Source organism: Loxodonta africana, chromosome 6 (genome assembly GCF_030014295.1).
Source record: "Loxodonta africana isolate mLoxAfr1 chromosome 6, mLoxAfr1.hap2, whole genome shotgun sequence".
NCBI lineage: Eukaryota > Metazoa > Chordata > Mammalia > Proboscidea > Elephantidae > Loxodonta > Loxodonta africana.
Genome location: NC_087347.1, coordinates 110,118,108 through 110,137,352, shown reverse-complemented (window position 1 = coordinate 110,137,352; position 19,245 = coordinate 110,118,108).

Sequence of the window (19,245 nt, the reverse complement as noted above, 5' to 3'; positions counted from 1 at the left end):
GGCTTATATTGCATATAGATACATTATAAATGCTGCACAAAGTTGCTCTACAAAATTCTAAATCTTCTAGGCAATTTAGTCAAAAGATTGAAAGCTCTGAGGGGCACATCAGCCCAACAAAGTTACAAGCTTCCATGTTAACTGATGGAAGTGTTTATCTGTCAGCATTTAGTTGATGTCCAGAACAGAGCACAGCTGGGGTACTTTTTGGGCACTCAAAGCCACCCAATTACGCTGAAGTCAGTAGTTAAAGCTAGAAGTTACCAACTCTTCTCTCCCCCCAACTTACTCATTGATATTGGCTTGCCCTGATTATTTATTAATCTGGTATTACGGTTAAGGAAAGGCTATGTGATGTTATCCTAAAGAGAAGATAAAGCCAGATTACTTGGATTCAAATTCCAGCTCTGCCACTTACATTGCGTAAGGTTGGACAAGTTATTAAGATATTTCTAATGAGTTAATATTTACAAAGTGCCTAGAGTAACATCTGGCACAGAAAGAGGCTATATACCAACCCAAAACCAAACTCACTGCCAACAAGTTGACTCCCACTCATCGTGACCTCTAGGGCATCCAAGGTCGTGAATCTCTACGGAAGCCAACTGCTATGTCTTTCTCTTGCAGAGCCACTGGTGGTTTAGAACCACCGATATTTGGTTAGCAGTCATCACCATGAGCCACCAGGGCTCATTAAATCCATTGCCTTGGAGTCGATTCTGATTCATAGCGACCATATAGGACAGAGTAGAATTGCCCCACCAGGTTGCTAAGGAATGGCTGGTGGATTTGAATTGTGGACCTTTGGTTAGCAGCCTGAGCTCTTAGCTACTGTGCCACCAGAGCTCCAGGGCTTCTCAGAGACTATATTAAAAAAAAAAAAAAAAAAAATTGCCCTCCAGTCAATTCCAACTAATAGCAACCCCATAACCAAAAAAATAAAAAAAGTTGCTGTTGAGTTGATTCCGACTCACATTGACACTTTAGGAGAGAGTAGAGTTTCCATGGAACACCTGGTGGATTCCAACTGCCAACATTTTGGTTGGCGCCTGTAGCACTTAACCACTACCCTACCAGTGTTTCCAGTGACCTTATATAAGCAGTTACTAATTAAAATAAATAGGGAAAGAGAACAGAGCATTATGATTTAGGTCTTACTGAGCACTATTGTTTATCCTTCTATTTCAAACCAAATAATCAAACCAGTTGCCGTGGTGTGGATTCTGACTCATAGCTGCCCAATAGGACAGAGTGAACTAACCCTTAGGGTTACCAAGAAGCTGGTAGTAGATTTGAACCACCAACCTTTGGTTAGCAACCAAACTCTTAAAGGCTTTATAAGAACTCCTACAATTTAAATAAGGAGCCTGGGTGGCATAAGCAGTTTGCTCAGCAACTCCATGGAAGAAAAGGCCTGGCAGTTTGCCTCTGTAAAGATAAAAAACCCAGTGCCGTCGAGTTGATTCCGACTCATAGCCCAGAAAACCCTATGGAGCACAGTTCTACTATGTAACACGTGAGGTCATCATGAGTCGGGGCGACTCTATGGCAGCTAACGACAGGAACATTTTTTAGATGGAATGTTTTACCATAAATGTCCCTTTAAAGATTATTAAAAATTTAAACTGGAAGATGCCTTAGAAATTTTGAACACCAACTTCCCTGCTTTACTAGTGAGAAAACTGAAGCCTGGAGAAGTACAGTCGTTTACTTAATAACATGCAGCTGGTTAGTCATAGAACTTGGACTAAAATCTAAGTATTCTGATCCCTAAGGAGCCCTGGTGGTGCAGTGGTTAAGTGCTCAGGTGCTAACCAAAATGTTTGAACCCCCCAGCTGCTCTGTAGGAGAAAAATGTGGCAGTCTGCTTCCATAAAGATTTACAACTTTGGAAACCCTATGGGGCAGTTCTACTCTCTCCCACAGGGTTGGGAGCAGTCAGAATTGAACCGATGGTGATGGGTTTGGCTTCAGTTTTGGTATCTTGATCTCTAACCTAGTGTTTCTTCCAGTGCACCATGCAGACACAACTAAAAGTTTTAGGATCAAATGTGTCTAGTCATTTCAAGTGATTTTTTCTACATATAAATATAAATACATATATTGGGACAAAAATATTATTTTGGGGACATGTTTATACTAAAAATATTCATTGTTTACCTGGAATTCAAATGCAACTTCTTCTCGTTGTTAGGTGCTGTCGAGTCAGTTCTGACTCATAGCTACTCTATGTACAACAGAATGAAACACTGCCCGGTCCTGCGCCATCCTCAAAGCGTTGCTATGCTTGAGCTCATTGTTGGAGCCACTGTGTCAACGCATCTCGTTGAGAGTCTTCCTCTTTTTCACTGACCCTGTACTTTACCAAGCATGATGTCCTTCTTCAGGGACTGATCTCTCCAACTGTAACTAGACGTCTGTATTTTATCTTGCTAAACCTGGCAATCTCATCCAGAATCAAAAGATGACTTAATTAGTGAATGAATGTTAGCAATTCCCATGTGTACAAAAAGGACAAAATATGATCCAAGTTTGTGACCTATTGTGGAAGGACAAAAGCATCATATTGTAAAGGGCAAATGCTATCATCATTAAGACCTCATTTTTGACTTAGATATATATGTAATATTAATAATGACAATGGCTAACGTTGACTATTCCCCATGCTCAGGACACTGAAATAACTTTAAGAGTATTGTCTCATTTAATGCTCATGATAATTTATTAGCTCAGTACTATTATCCTCAATCTATATGAGGTGGAGATGTCAGTTTGGAATTATATCCACAGAGGTTCATTTCTTGCTCACACTGTCTATCATGGGTGGGCTGCAATCCTGGTCCCTATCGTCTTCATAGGACAAAGTAGAGGTAGCAGCCTCCATCCAGGACATTCCCAGTCTTCTGGCAGAGGGAAGAGAAATCACACTAGAATTAGGTCACAGCACTCAATGTTATTACTTTTAAGTGACACATGTCACTTTGGCTCACATATCGTGGGCCAAAGCAAGGCACATGTCCAAGTCTGAAGAAAATGGGGCAGGAGAATATAATTCTGCCCCAGGTTGGAGCACCAAATATTGTGAACAGTAATACAATCTACCATAAGAGGAAGCTGAGACATACAGAAGTTAAGGGTTTTGCCTGCAGTCACATAGTAAGATTTCGACTCGGGAGTTCCAAGTCCACAGCCTGTGTTTTTAGCCCTTTTATTATACTTCCTTACCTCCCACACCCATCTGTAAGTTTGCCATTCCACAGTGCCTTGTGTGTTGCCATGATGCTGGAAGCTCTACCACTGATATTTCAAATACCAGCAAGGTCATTCATGGTGAATGGTTTCAGTGGAGTTTCCAGACTAAGACAGACTAAGAAGGAAGTCCTGGCAATCTACTTCCATAAATTAGCCAATAAAAGCCTTATGGATCACTGAAGAATATTGTTTGATATAGTGCAGGAAGAAGAGCCCTAGGATGGAAGCTACTATAAAATAGCCTCAGCAATGTACTCAAACACACCAATGATCACGAAGATGGTACTGGACATTTTGTTCTGTTGTATATAAGGCTGCCATGAGTTGGAGCCGACAACACCAATACTATACTGACTTCTTTATATGTGGAGACTGTGGCCTGGGCACCCATCCTACACCTGTCAGGATAAACACTGAACATATTGATTGTGAAAAGAGAAGACCCCAGAATGCGTGTCATGCAGGGTACTGCTGACTGCCTTCCCGTGGCGTCAACTTCAGAAGTGCCAGTAAGGTCACTTTGGGGACAATGTTCTCTGCACCACATAGAATACTGTAATTGAAATAGAATGTCTTTTTATTTGAGTTATTTAGGTTTTTTAAAAAAATATGTAAATAGCATCTTGCGCTTTAAAAAAGATCTGTTAGCAAAGTCCAGAGACCATTAGCCACTGAAATGATTCTCAGATTCCAGATGTTTGTACACTTTTTTCTATGTCTCCCGTGATTGCCACGGAGTGGTTACGCCTCCTTTACCAAGCTGAATAATACATCACACTTAACCTGACATCTAACCAGAGACAGAGTGCTTCCTCAAGGCCTCCCAAAGCCCAAGCTATCGAAAAGAAATGGATATTAAAGTGAATTATTAGGCCACATAGTGGAGCATGGCTTGTTGCATAAGAATGTTAAAATGATGTTATTGGCAAGTTGGAGAACACAATAAGGAGAAAATGATTATAACAGCTGGTAAAAAAACGACATCTTATGAAAAATTCATTTACTACCTTAAAGGGCTTGTTCATAATTGTAACTGTTTTCCCATTGTGGTAAGAAAATATAAATCTTTCTTTTTCATGCTCGGATAGGTGACTTCTTTTTTTTTCTTTTTTAACATCCTTTTGAAACTTAGATCTATTTGCCCCTTTCTAATTGATGATAGGAATAAATTTTATTCAAGTCAGCATCAAAGCAAACAAACATTTGCATATAGTATTTCTGAGAGGAGATTCAGAGAGGGCTTGTTTGGTCGTGTAATTTTACAAGTACATTTTATGGTACATCATTTTGTCATAAACAGCCAATTTCCATTCAAGTGTTTAAGTGATCCAGGCATGGCTTCATTGACATGGCATTAGGATAAATCTTATGTAAGTTCAGACTTTGAAATGTCTCATTCTGTAAATGCATCTAAACCTCAAAGATTTCACTAGCATTGGGCTCCACTTCACATTTTACATTCTTCTCCAATAAGGTAGGGAATTTTTGTTAGTCTTTATGTTATGAGATTCTTGGCCCCTTTTTTCAGAATGAGCCTAACAGAGGGAATAGAGTCCCTAGGTGGTACAGATGGTTAACAGATTTGGCTGCTAACTGAAAAGGTAGAGTTTTGAGGTGCCTTGGAAGAAAGGCCTGGTGATTGACCTCTGAAAAATCAGCCACTGAATACCCTGTGGAACACAGCTCTATTCTGACACACATGGGGTAGCCAAGAGTCACAGTTGACTTGAGGGCAAATTATTTTAACACAGGGAAAACTGCCAAGGAGTCTAAAGTGAAGCACTTGCAGAGGCATGACTAAGTGGTTAAGAGCTACATCTGCTAACTAAAAGGTCGACAGTTCAAATCCACCCGCTGCTCTTTGGAAACCCTATTGCGATTCTACTCTGTCCTATAGGGTCGCCACGAATCTGAATCAACAGGAAGGCAATGGGTTTATTTATTTATTTTGTTGATTAAGCTATGACAGGGTGTGTGCCCGCTTGAGAAGGAGCTCTAGTGAGCAGTTTCTATTTTCTATTGTAGTTTCCATCACCAGCTGTGAGAGATCATTCAGCAATTGAAAACTAATTACCATGGGTGCTATTTTCCGTAGACAAGCCCCTGATTTTACTACATCTCCTTCTCCTTTGCTAAAAGGATATATTCATTTTTAAATTTGTTTCCAGGATGTTTTAGATTTATTGAGCTTAAAGTGCTATGCCAGAGCCAACAAAGACTCACCTGGTGAAGGTTAAGAAAATTAAGAGTAGGCATGGAACACAGCCATTGTTTCCAAGCTCAGCTCATATTGGAATCACCTGGAGAGGTTTACAAACTTCTGGTGCCTGGGTTTCACTCAGTGATTCTGATTTAATTGGCCCAGAGTGCAGAATTTTGAAGGCTTCCCAGGTCATTCTAAAGTACAGCCAAGACTGAGATCCCCTAAAATCAAGAGAGAAGAACAGATGGATCAAGGGTGGGACACACAGGGCCTCATGGAGACATTAGTGGCCTCACTGTTTTATGACAGAATTGTGATTAAGTTCTTCCTCCTTCCTCTCCCTCCTGCTCATGTCTTCCTCCTTCTCCTCCACCTCCACCTCCTCCTCCCTTTCTCTTTCATGTATTGAATTCTTTCAGTGTGGCCGACTACGTGCTCTACATGGATCCTCTCACTGAACCCTCAATACGAACTTGTGCTTTAGGTAATGATATTACCCCACTTTGAAGATGGGGAAATGGATGCCCAGAAGCTTTAATAACTGGCACAGATCCACATATTCATAACGGCTGTCTTAGTTCTGCTGTAACACAAATACCACAAGTGGTTGATTTCAAAGAACAGAAATTTATTTTCCCCAAGTTCTGGAGGCTAAAAGTCCAAATTAGGGTCTTGGCCATGTTGACTGCTTTTTTGCAGGTAGCCCTGGGCTTTCCTTGGTTCCTTGTGTTGTAAATAATCCTCACGTGGCCTGTCTTCCCCCATTCCCCCATATGTAGGTATATCTGTGCCTAGTCTGCTCTTTTTATAACTGAGAAGTGATTAGTTTTAGAACCCACCCTACATGGGTAGGACCTTATTAACATAAGAAAGAAAACGTTATTTCCAAACAAGATTACATCCACAGGTATGGGGGTTAGGATTCTAGTACATATTTTGGAGGGACACAATTTAACCTATAACAGTGGTTTTGTGCTTGGTTGGGTTCCTGTTTTTGAGAGATGAGGGCAGAAACGTATTCTGTTCTTTTTATCAGTCTTACAGCAATCACAAAAGTGCCTGATTCACAGTAGGCACACTTTTCTAAATCTTATATTTTGTGCTTGAATTTGTGTTTATGAAATGAAAACATTTTTGAAACTTCAGGCAGGTATTCCCCTTCCCAAGTATTCCCCCTTCTAGCTTCTTATTACTGCATAAAACAACCCAATAGACACTATTAGGTATGCTTATCTATGACCTTTGATTTATATACAAATATTCCAAAGGCAAAATGAGTTTGGTAACAATTACCCCAGGCCTTTCTAAATTCTCACTCTTGCCTTCCAACATTGAGGACTCAGATCAAGGCCAGTAAATTGTGATAAAGAGGACAATGAAGAGATTTGAATCATAAGACACTATCCTGAGACTTCATGTGGGTACAAGGAAATGGAGATGGATAAAAAGAAGAAAAATAAATAAATAAAAGGGATGTCACCATTTTCCCTAGAGATTTTCTTCAGTCAACGGTAATTTTGCAAAGGAACCATCTCCTCCTCCTTATGATTAAATTTGCCTTTTATGGTTATTGCTTGAAGTCTCTAGCAATTATGCATATGGTTTGCACCAGAATTTTGTACTCATTCATATTATTTTTCAGTACATTCTTGGTTTAATGCATTTCTATATATTTCTCAATTAAATTATTGTCCAGCATGCACATGGATTATAAGGGACTAACATGTGGTTGCGGGAGTCCCAGGGTGACAAAGGGTTAACGTGTTGGGAGGTTGAAGTCCACCCACCCAAAACCAAAAACCAAACCCAGTGCAGTTGAGTTGATTCTGACTCATAGCAACGCTGTAGGACAGAGTAGAACTGCCCCGTAGAGTTTCCAAGGAGCGCCTGGCGAATTCGAACTGCTGACCCTTTGGTTAGAAGCTGTAGCACTTAACCACTACACCACCACAGGCACTCTAAAAAAGGCCCTGGCAATCTACTTCCAAAAAATCATCCATTGAAAACCCTGTGGAGCAGAGTTCTACTTTGGTATGTATGCAGTCACCTTGAGCCCTAATCAACTCCACAGCAAGTGGTGAGAAAAGGAACGTCCTTTGGAGAAGCCAGAAGGCTGGTTGTATGGTGTTAATAAAATTGGTATGAGTGCCAATGGATTAATTAATTATGTATTTATTTGTGCATTTATTTATTTCGCTGGCAGGGGACAACATGAGAAGAAAACTCATCTTCCTCAAGCTTTGTTTTGCATATTCTTAGGAAATTTAGACATCTCAATGTCATGTATTTACATAAAAACATTGTCTAAGTTATCTAGTGCTGCTATAACAGAAATACTACAAGCGGATGGCTTTAACAAAGAGAAATGTATTTTCTCACAGTAAAGTAGGCAGGAAGTCCAATTCAGGGTGTCAGCTCCAGGGGAAGGCTTTCTCTCTCTGTCAGCCTTCTCATCAATCTTCCCTCAGACTAGGAGCTTCTTTACACAGGGACCCTGGGTGCAAAGGACACGCTCTGCTCCTGGTGCTGCTTTCCTGGTGGTAAAAGGTCCCCAACTCTCTGCTTGCTTCCCTTTCATTTTATCTCTTGAGAGATAAAAGGTGGTGCAGGCCACATCCCAGGAAAACTCCCTCTACATTGGATCAGAGAAGTGACCTGGTAAGGGTGTTACAATCCCACCCTAATCCTCTTTGACGTAAAATTACCATCACAGAATGGAGGACAACCACACAATACTGGGAATCATGGCCTAACCAAGTGACACATATTTTGGGGGGACACAATTCAATCCGTGACATACAGCACTATAATTTATTTTGGTTTTGTCTTTGTCCTCCAACTTGCTGCCTGTCAGTGACCACATTTTTCCAGAGCATGCCTGTATTTGCTGCCAAAGAGGAAGTCACAAAATGATTCCCTGCCACCAAGTGAGACTGCGGTGTGACTCCATGAATGCTATTCGAGATGAAATGTGAAGTCACGTGGTTGATCTTTTAGCAGTTATCCCAGAACTTGTTCATTTTTAGTCAAAGTGGCCTCGGGAATCAGTTTAGTCCTGTGATCCTGCCACTGTTCTAAGCATTTTGCAGATTTGGCCTATTTTTCACATTTACTGCATCAGGATTTTTCCTGCTTCTATTTGAAGACATCAAGATTTCTTTTGTTGGCCTGAAATTCAGTGGTAAAATGAGGACGTTATGCTATATTTGAACAGTCTTCAAAAGTCTTGTATGGAGGAGCTATCTCTCTGAAGAGTCACATTTTCTCTAGGTTAATCAAGGACCAATCTGCCTCCACCAAGGAAGCCCTGATTAGTCTGGGATAAAAAGCCCCCTCAGTAAAATAGATGGAAGAAGCAGCTCTGTGCTTTGGGAATTTATGGATCATTCTATGGGCTTCAAACCTGTCATCTGTTGTAACAGCAAACAGCTGAGGCCTTGAGTTCCTCTCTCATTTTCAACTCTGTCTGCAAGTCAGTGTGGAAAATGCATTTGCAGCATACGTGAGAATTCCGAGGGACGCGCCCCCAAGAGATTTTGAGCTGGACTCTTTTTATTGCACAGGCACAGGGCCACAATAAATCTGGGAGAGATAAAAGGGAATTCCTCTTAGTTTTCATTTTCGAAATGACAAGTCAGAGCAGGTGCTTCCCTTGAAACTGTCTTTTATATTGAAATGCAAAACCTATACTTTCGAGCCTAGGTGATATACTGTCACCAATTTTTCTTGCTCTATCTTGTCGGTCCCTAATTTTCCATACCTTGTGTCCAGGAGGGGAGCAGATACATAGCAAAGAGCATTTCCCACAAATATCAGTGGTGCCTAATCATTAAAAAAAGAAAAAAAGGAGTGAATTTGATTATAGGAAACAGCAAAAAACCTTTCAACTAAACTCCTCTAACAAAATGGGAGGATCCCTGGTGGCTCAATGGTTAAAGCTCTTGGCTGCTAACTGAAAGGTCAGCCTTTGAACTCACCAGCAGCTCCATGGGAGACAGATGTTGCCAGTCTGCTCCTGTAAAAATTACAGCCTTGAAAACCCCATGGGGCAGTTCTACGCTGCCCTGTAGTGTCGCTAAGAGTTGGAATTGACTAGACAGTAACAGGTTTGATTTTTTTAATTCGATGGGAGATTAACTTGGGTACTAGCCAGCTGACTGAATATCTAGATGTGATTAAAATTTAATGGGACTGATATTCTTGTGTGGCTTGTAAAATGGTTCTGGAAGCAAATCCAAAATGGGAATTAGGAAAACATTTTAAATCATGGAAATCTCACTAGAATAAGAACATCGCTTTCCAAGGTAACTCTTTGAAGGGCTGCAGTCTTTTATATTTCACGAAATGATGCATGACTTCACCATTCATCTTTCTGCAATATACCATATGATTTATTTGTTCATTCATTAACTATGATGACTGTTCTCACCTTATATAGTCATGTCTCTGAAAATACACAGTCATTTGAGTTTGATCAGAAAAGTTCCAATTAATACTTGTTTGGTTTTGGTAACTGAGGTGAGTTAAGCTGGAATCAGCAGTGACTGTGGCGATGGCAGTGGTAGAGTGTGGTCTTTACCCCTTTTCCAATATTCTACATTACATATTATCACCACCACTTAGAATAATCCAGTGGAAGCCAGGGAAACAAAATGTGAACCTTAAGGGCCCTTGACTTGGTTTTACCCATGCCCTTTGCTCACATCTCAGGTTTCTTTATCCTATTTACTACCAAGTCCTTGCTTCAGTACCAAAAACTCAGTTTTTTATATGATTTGAAGTTGAATTTCAAAAGCATTACATCCGATCTTCTAGGTTCATAACACACCTTTCCAATGATTACTAGTAATACCACATGGGCAAACCAATGTAGGCTTTCTTATGAAAAAATATTCTGTTGAAATTTAAACTGAGCATTGAAATCGCATGGGGTTTCCATGCATCAAAATGAAAGTTATGGTAGCAATCAGTGTAGACTCTGAAGGTCAGGGCACAGAGGGAAGTATTGTTACATGAGAATTAGGCCACCTATTATATCATTGGAAACCCTGGTGGTGTAGTGGTTCAGAGCTATGTCTGCTAACCAAAAATGTTGGCAGTTCAAATCCACCAGGCACTCCTTGGAAACTCTGTGGGGCATGGGGCAGTTCTACTCTGTCCTATAGGGTCACTTTGCATCAGAATTGACAAGTTATGGTTATTATATCATTAAGTAAAAAAGTTTTTATATAAAAATTTCATCCTAGTTTCAGGATCTTGAATTTGTATAAATGGGTCAAAATCAATATAATTATTATTAAAAAAAAAAAAATGCTGCTGTTAAGTTGATTCCAACTCATAGTGACCCTGTAGGACAGAGTAGAACTGCTCCATAATGTTTCCAAGGCTAGGTTCTTTATGGAGGCAGACTGTCACATCATTCTCCCATGGAAGGGCTGGTGGATTTGAACCAGAGACCTTTTGGCTGGCTTAACCACTGAGTCACTAGAGCTACTTATAATTATTACATAGTGATAAAAATGTGCTAATATCCTATATAAAAATAAAAAAATAAACCGGTTGCTGTCTAGTTGATTTAGACTCTTAGCAACTGTATAGGACAGAGTAAGAACTGCCCGCACACAGTTTCCAAGGAGCTGCTGGTGGATTCGAACTGTTGACCTTTTGGTTATCGGCAGAACTCTTAACCACTGTGCCATCAATCTCTGTAAATACAATGACGAATATGAGTGAGTTAATTTAATCACAGAAGCTCAGCTATGTTAATACTAGTGCCAGCTAGCCATCTCTTAGCTATTGTTAGTTAATTTTGAAGATGTTTCCAGTCAGTATTTTAAAAAAAGCAAAAAACATTAGGTTGCTAAACCTATTCGAACTTCTTTTTGTTGTATAATTTTATGGAAAACAATGTTCTATTTCATCTTTTAAATGTGTCATTTTCAGGTTGCTGAAACGGCTCTTCGTTTATATAGGTTTGCCAATTAAGAAGCTGTAAACTTTCTGGGGTTTACAAACACTATAAAATTCTCAAACCATACAGATTCTCCTTACCTCTGGCAATTGGGTTTGGCAGTTGTAAAATTGATTTTTAGGGGGGCTTGAATTTGATCCAGCACGCCAGTTAATTGGAAGACCATGCTTATGATATAGCACATCTTTAAAGTGGTCACAATAGCAGATGGTCTCAAAAGCAAATTAAAAGCTAACAAGCCCAGTTTGGATACGTTTGACAGCAGCACTTAAAATGCACAGGGAAAATGGGCAAAGCTCTATTACTCTGAGGATGGCAGTATATTACATATCTCTATCCCATCTTGAAGGAAACCTGAAGGCATATGCCTTTCAGCCAATAGTCTTTCATTAAAGTAAAGCCTCCTTCCGCTAGTACCTTTAATAAGTCTCCTCTACATTTCTTCATCTCGGGTTTATATAAGCAAAAATTTTTTTTTTTTTTATTTTGAAAGTTTCTTTATGATCTTGTAGAGCACTTAGGTCATAATAATTATTCTTCGTCCTCCCCAACAAACGTAATAGTTGCCTGCAGCTCTTTTCTCCTAGTTATCACCCCAGGATGTTCTGCTGTCTGACAAACGAGGACATAATTAAACCATGCAGGGGAGGTTCCCACACCTGTGACTCAATCTCACTGCTCCTGGCGGCCAAATCTAATCAATCAGGCATGGCAGCAGGAGTCTGAGTTGCCTTATTTGTGTCACAGACACAGCAGCCTTTTCCTTTAATCTGCTTCATCAGCATCAGGAGGAGACAGGATAGGCAGCTGGCAGCTCAGAATTCTCTTTCAAGCAGATATCATGGAATTTTCAGTGAAGAGAATAATTCCATTTATTCAACCAAGAAATTTTGGAAAGTTCACAGGAAACTCCCTCCCCTTAACTATCTTGTAGAAAAATAAAAATAAGAATATATTTGAGGGTCAGGTCTAAATACCACCAAACAATTCCCTGCCTTGGCCTGAATGAGGGAGTTAGTTCTGTTGTCTGCATTTTCCACTGGAAGTCTGGATAAATATTTCACAGTATGGGTAGTTCCCGGTTTAGGAAGAATTTGAGTTAGATGAACTGCACTTATTTTATTTATTTATTAATTTTTGTACATTTTATTGTTAGCATGGTTTACTGCATGGTTTAGTCAGGAAAGGCATGCATCAGGGTTATATCCTTTCACCATATGGATTCAATCTGTATGCTGAGCAAATAATCTGAGAAGCTGGACTATATGAAGAATGGGGCATCAGGATTGGAGGAAGACTCATTAACAACCCGCATTATGCAGATGATACAACCTTGCTTGCTGAAAGTGAAGAGGACTTGAAGCACTTACTGATGAAGATCAAAGACCACAGCCTTCAGTATGGATTGCACCTCAACATAAAGAAAACAAAAATCCTCACAACAGGACCAATAAGCAACATCATGATAAACAGAGAAAAGATTGAAGTTGTCAAGGATTATATTTTACTTGGATCCACAATCAACACCCATGGAAGCAGCAGTCAAGAAATCAAAAGACATAGTGCATAGGTCAAATCTGCTGAAAGGGGTCTCTTTAAAGTGTTAAAAAGCAAAGATGTCACCTTGAGGACTAAAGAGCACCTGACCCCAGCCATGATGTTTTCAATCACCTCATATGCTTTCGAAAGCTGAACAATGAATAAGGAAAACCAAAGAAGAATTGACGCCTTTGAATTGTGGTGTTGGCAAAGACTGTTGAATATAGCATGGACTGCCAAAAGAGTGAACAAAGCTGTCTTGGACGAAGTACGATCAGAATGCTCATTGAAGCAAGGATGGCGAGACTGCATCTCACATACTTTGGGCATACTATCAGGAGGGATCAGTTCCCAGAGAAGGGCATCATGCTTGGTAAAGTAGAGGGTCAGCGAAAAAGAGGAAGACCCTCAATGAGATAGACTGACACAGTGGCTGCAACAATAAGCTTAAGCACAGAAACTGAGGATGGCTCAGGACGGGGCAGTGTTTCTTTCTATTGTGCATAGGGTCTCTATGAGTTGCAACTGACTTGAAGGCACTTAATGACAACATTGTTAGCGGAGGCCTAATGGCATAGTGGTTAAGCATTTGGCTGCTAAACAAAAGGCTGGCAGTTGGAATCCACCAGGCGCTCCTTAGAAACCCCATGGGCAGTTCTACTTGTCCTATAGGGTTGCCATGAGTTGGAATTCAGTGTGGTTTTTTTTTTTGTTTTTTATAAACATTTGTCATTTCAACATTTTTTTACATGGGCAATTCAGTGACTTTATTTAAGTTCATCATGTTGTACAACCAGGACTACTATCTATTTCTAGATTTTTCTACCACTGTTAATAGAAGCTCAGGGCAGTCCTTTACTTCACTGGCTTTTTTCCTGGCTTTACTCACAGCCAAAAAGAGAAATGGTTGCCACAAGCCATGTGGATAGAAACACTGATTTGCCAAGAAAAAGCTTTAAAGAAAGAAGTACCCAGGTTCATCTGTTGCAGAATGCATTAATCTCTTTGCAACATAGCATAACTTATAAAAAAACTTATATGTGTGTTAAAATGAGGAAAAAGGCAAGGATTTTCTGCTCAGCATGCTGTTGTTTTCTATTTATTGCCCTTTACATTTAATGAGTTAGTGAAAATCTTAATTATTTTTTATAGTTTGTAGAAACATGGTATACAGGTTTCACAGGTGAGGAAATGGGCACTCAAACTTTTAATGGTTTTGACCAAGGTCATTTAGCTGATGAAGCTGGGATGTGGACAAAAGTCTTTTCCACGAGGCTCTGGTGGTAATAGTCTCTAAGGGATCTGAAAGCATTACTATGCCAGCTAGGTTCTAGATTTCATTAGTTCTTGACTGTTGGGTTGGTTTTTTTGTTGTTTTTTTAAATGTTTTTGGGAATTCTTTGAGAAATAAATGAAACAGGCATTTGCCCTTTGCTGAAAGTGAAAGCAATGTGACTCTCTCATCTATGCAAGCATTGTGACTCTTCAATTCAATCTCCCCTGGGTTCCTATGCAGCTCTGGTTTATGCTGCCGAGGGCCACAGCCCCTGTTGAGAGGTGCTGATTGATTTAATACTCTTTTACCGCACCATGGAGAGCTTGCTTCAGAGGCTGTCTCCCTGGAAAGACTCCAGAAGACGACAGTATTTACTCCCTAAACATACACAGGATGAAAACTCAGTAACCCCAGAAGGGGAAGGAGAATCTTGAAGGGCATTTTTTTTCCTTTCTCCCTTCTAGGTACTATTGCTGTTTTTTAAACCAAGACACTGGGTCTTTGGTTTTATCTCAAAACTAAGTGTGAGAACATTGTCTCTGACAAGTCAGACTCTTGCCCTTGGGCTAGTCATCAGTTTGAGGTGTGTGGCCAGGCCTTTAATCTTTCCATCTTTGATGCAGTGAAGGATGGAATGTAGCAAAGACGTAACTCTGAGAGGGGGAAAAAAAAGTGAAAGCCTCTCTCACTTACTGGCACTGGCATATTGTGGTATCTTGTGCTGGAAGGGAACATTGAAAAGATTTCTAAGCTATTCTCCACCTTTTAAATTCTAATTCTGACCCCCATGATGAGAAAATGAGAATCAATCTCATTTGAGTTCAGCCTTGCATGGCTAGTCCCACTAAAAGAAAAGCTTGGTGATTTTAAAAGTACTGAGCTCTTTTCCAGAACTTCTCCAGACAAAACCTGGTGGCGTAGTGGTTAAGTGCTATGACTGCTAACCATGGCAGTTCAGATTCATCAGGCCCAAAAGGTCAGCAGTTCAAATCCACCAGGTGCTCCATGGAAACTCTGTCCTATAAGGTCACTATGAGTAGGAATTGACTCGATGTCAATGGGTTTTTTGATTTTCTCTAGATCTAGTCAATCCTTGGATTTTCTGGGATCTATGTTTTGAGAAATTGAAATGTAGTAAATGCCATTTATTAACCACCTACTGTGCTAGTTAATTTATAAACACAATCTCATTTAATTCTTATGACAAGTTTTTGAGATAGTTTTAAAAATAAGGAAACTATTTTTTTTTTAAGGCTCAGAGAGACGAAAGGTCATGTTAATTTCTTATCACATTTAGTAAATGGTGCATATGGGATTCCAACCAAGATTTGTCTTACTGAAAAAAAAAAAAAAATGGCCTTTTTATAACACTATACTGTTTAAATAAACGTAGCTTCTAGAAAACTGACTTTTTTCTCCTATTTTTTTGTTATCTTTTTTCCCCCAATCATAACAACATATTGCTATTTCCTACTCATAGTTGAGTAACAAAGACCATATTATATGGCTACGGAAATTTACATTTGAGCATATTTTTACATGCAATGCCTCATTCTTGCATTCTCTTTTAAGTTTAAGCTAATTAAATACCTCCAATTCAAATCCAGAAGCCCAGTGAAACTCAGAACCTGAGTACACTACATATTTAACTCCACTTCTTAATTGGGTCCTTTTATCAGTGCTGAGTTTTCTTGTTTCAAAATCCAGAATGACTTTCACACAGAGTCAGTCGACTTGACTCTCCTTAAACCTACTCTGAGAAATCAGTGCTACTATTTGTGACATGGTTTGAAAAGAGCGGAGAAATTTGTCCCAAATATTTCTGCCACTATTTTAAACTTTGTTTACTAAAGTTTTTAGCGGGCTTGGATTTTTCCCTTTGAGCATATTTAACACTGCATTAAACCAAAAACCCATTGCAGTCAAGTGAATTCCAACTCATAGCGACCATATAGGATGTAGTAGAACTGTTCCCATACAGCTTCTAAGGAGCAGCTGGTGGATTTGAACTGCTGACCTTTTGGTTAGCAGCCAAACTGTTAACCATTGAACCACCAGGGCTCCAACACTGCACGAATACATTTATATACAGCCATGATCTCATCTCGAGTAGTACCTTAGGACATCATTCTGTTCCATTCCCAGGGCCAGGGTTCATTTGGTTTCCTATACCTGAAAGTCCTTTCTTCTAGTTCATTCTAAAGGATATTTATTCCTTCTTCACAGCCCTGAATAGGCGTTACTTCCCTGACCACTCCCCCATGTTCTTAGTTTCATTTCTCTCTTCTATTTTATCTGCATCCAACTGTGTGAGTCTGCGTATTTCTGAGTGTGTATATTCATGGATCTGTATAACAAATAACAAGGTTGGTGCACTTTGATATAAGCAAAAACTACTCCTTAATCCTTCCTCTCTAAATCTTAGAATCTGACATAGTGCCTAACAGATAGTAATCACTAAGTAGGTATACCAAATAGAACTAAGTAAGCCTAAATGCGAGAGTTATATTATAAAATTGGTTTAAGAGATTCTGGTGGGTTTTGTTAAAGAGAAATATGTACTGCTCAAGAAAATAGATAACTAAACATCAGTGTTTCCTTGAAATAGCTATAGGGTCTTTGAAGGGACTTCAGCAACACTCTTTATTAAGGAAAAATCTAATTTTTGCTGCCAACCTACAGTCTCTCATTAATAAAATTCTATAACTTATTATTTCAGGAACTTAAAAGGAAGGAATCACTAAGATAGTGTATAAATGATAAGACCATTACCACTGAATCTCAGTGTCCCTTGGCATATGTAATATTCCTATCTAATCACTTAGCTACCAAGAGGTATGTCAGATTTTTCTTTTTTCCTGTTTGTGTGTCTTTGTATACCAATGACAGCAAAAATTGTCAGCTAGAGTACTTACGCAAGATGTATTATTCCCTTCACAACAACTTTAGTGGTTCTTGAGAGATATAGCAAAAACACAGTGATGCATGGCTTTGGATCAGGGATTGGCAAACTAGGGTCCATGGGTCAAATCCAGTCTGCATTGTTTTTATACAGCCCATGAGTTCATCATGATTTTTACTTTTTTAAATGGTTGAAAAAAATCAAAAGAACAATAATATTTAATGACATGTGGGAATTATATGAAGTTCAAGTTTCAGTGTCCATGAATAAAGTTATGTTTGAACACAGCTATGGTCATTAGTTTACATATTGTCTTTGGTTGCTTTTGTACTACAATGACAGAGTTGAGTAGTTGCCAAGGAGACCTTATGACACACAAACACTAAACCATTAACTATATGGTCCCTTTACAGAGAGTTTGCTGATCCCTGGCCTAGAGGATATGCTTACAGTGCTTCTTCCATTGTTAACTACTTCTGGTAACAATGTACAATCAACTGACACCTCCATGTTACACTGATGAGTTTCTGCTCAGGATCTTGCATGATTATGTCAGAAACCAATCTAAACCAATTCCAGAATTTCTGATAAGTCTATCTTGTGTCATAAAAATAAACAAAGTTTAAGTGTACGCTCCATTCTTGTTTGTCTTGCACATCACCAATACACTTTACACATCTTGCCATCAGTAAATAAGAATGAATGGAAAATGTCCCTACAAAGCTCATTAGTATGTCACAGAGACAATAAGAATTTATTAAATTAAAATATTTTCATTTCCAGTAACCCACTAATTACTCCAAGTTGTCAAACTGCTCTATTCCCATGAAAATAAAATTTTTTGATGCTCCAGGAAAAGGGTAGATAGAGATTGGAATAAGAAACTCATTATTTGACTTTGCCTTTTAAAATGGTCTTCTAAGATTTAAACATCTACATACCTGAAGCTTTTTATTTTCAAATATGAGGTCTTTCTGAGAGAGAAAAAACAAAAAGTTTTAAAAAACAATCTCATATCTAGGTCTTGCCACAATAAAGATAAGGAGTCAAGCAGTCTGTATTCATGTCATAGATTTTTAAAATCTTTTTCTCTTTTGCTACAGACTATACAAGAAGGGTATAACATTATCACAATTGTTAATAGAAAGGAAGGAGAACTAGAAAGCTTTGCTTGTTGGAAGAGGGTGGGGCTAGATAGGAGTAAAAGAAAAGCAAGAATTCACAACATATGGCAACGTCCTTGTATTCCTTACCCCCTCCCCTTAAGCTTTAACCTAGGAATATGTGGTAGAAATATTCAGTTAAGCTTAGGTGAATCCAAGAGCAGGAGTCTTTCTCCTGAATTCCCTTGCAAAGGGGACCCATAGCATAATGTTCATCACAGCACAAAAGGCAAAGTTGTGATGCCTAACCATTAAGTCTGAGAACAGCCTTAAAGGTTTTCATGAACATCAGGAGCTCAGAAAAAGCAGTGAAGATTATTTGAGCTTTGGGATGGTGGTGGTAGGGGGATTGTAAGTCCAGATAGAAGCCGCTACCTGGAAGATGTCCAAGGTTCAAAGGCTGCCGAATGGACTTCCAGTCAGGGCAAGATGTTTATACCAGCTTTGCCTCCCTTCTCCTTGCTAAGCACATCTATAAACCTGAGAAGTTGTGCAAAGGAAATGAAAAGCGAACTCTGAAATACTGTAAGAAGGTTATCTGGTTTGGGACCATGGGACTGGAGGAACAGCACAACACAGGGTTTCTTGTGTCTTCTTACCAATAGGAAGGCCACCTGGACTTAGCACTACCAGCTTTGACCTAGTAACAGAAGATGGCCCAGATAGGCTCATTCCTCCTCTGGCTCTAATAGGAGTCCTTCTGACAAGATAAGATGAGCCTGTCACTACTGGCAAGGGGGATCGATTGGGAGCCATGCCAGAAATATGAGATGAAAGGAGGCATTCTTCCTCTCTCCTGGCCTGAGAGCCCCTTTTCTGCCAAAGATACAAAAGGGAAACAGGTGGAACTAGAAAGATGATTCAACTACAGCAGGAAGCTGATCTTGGAGCCCAAGACTCTCTGTAGCCTAAGATTCTCTTCCACTGTCTAAAGACACT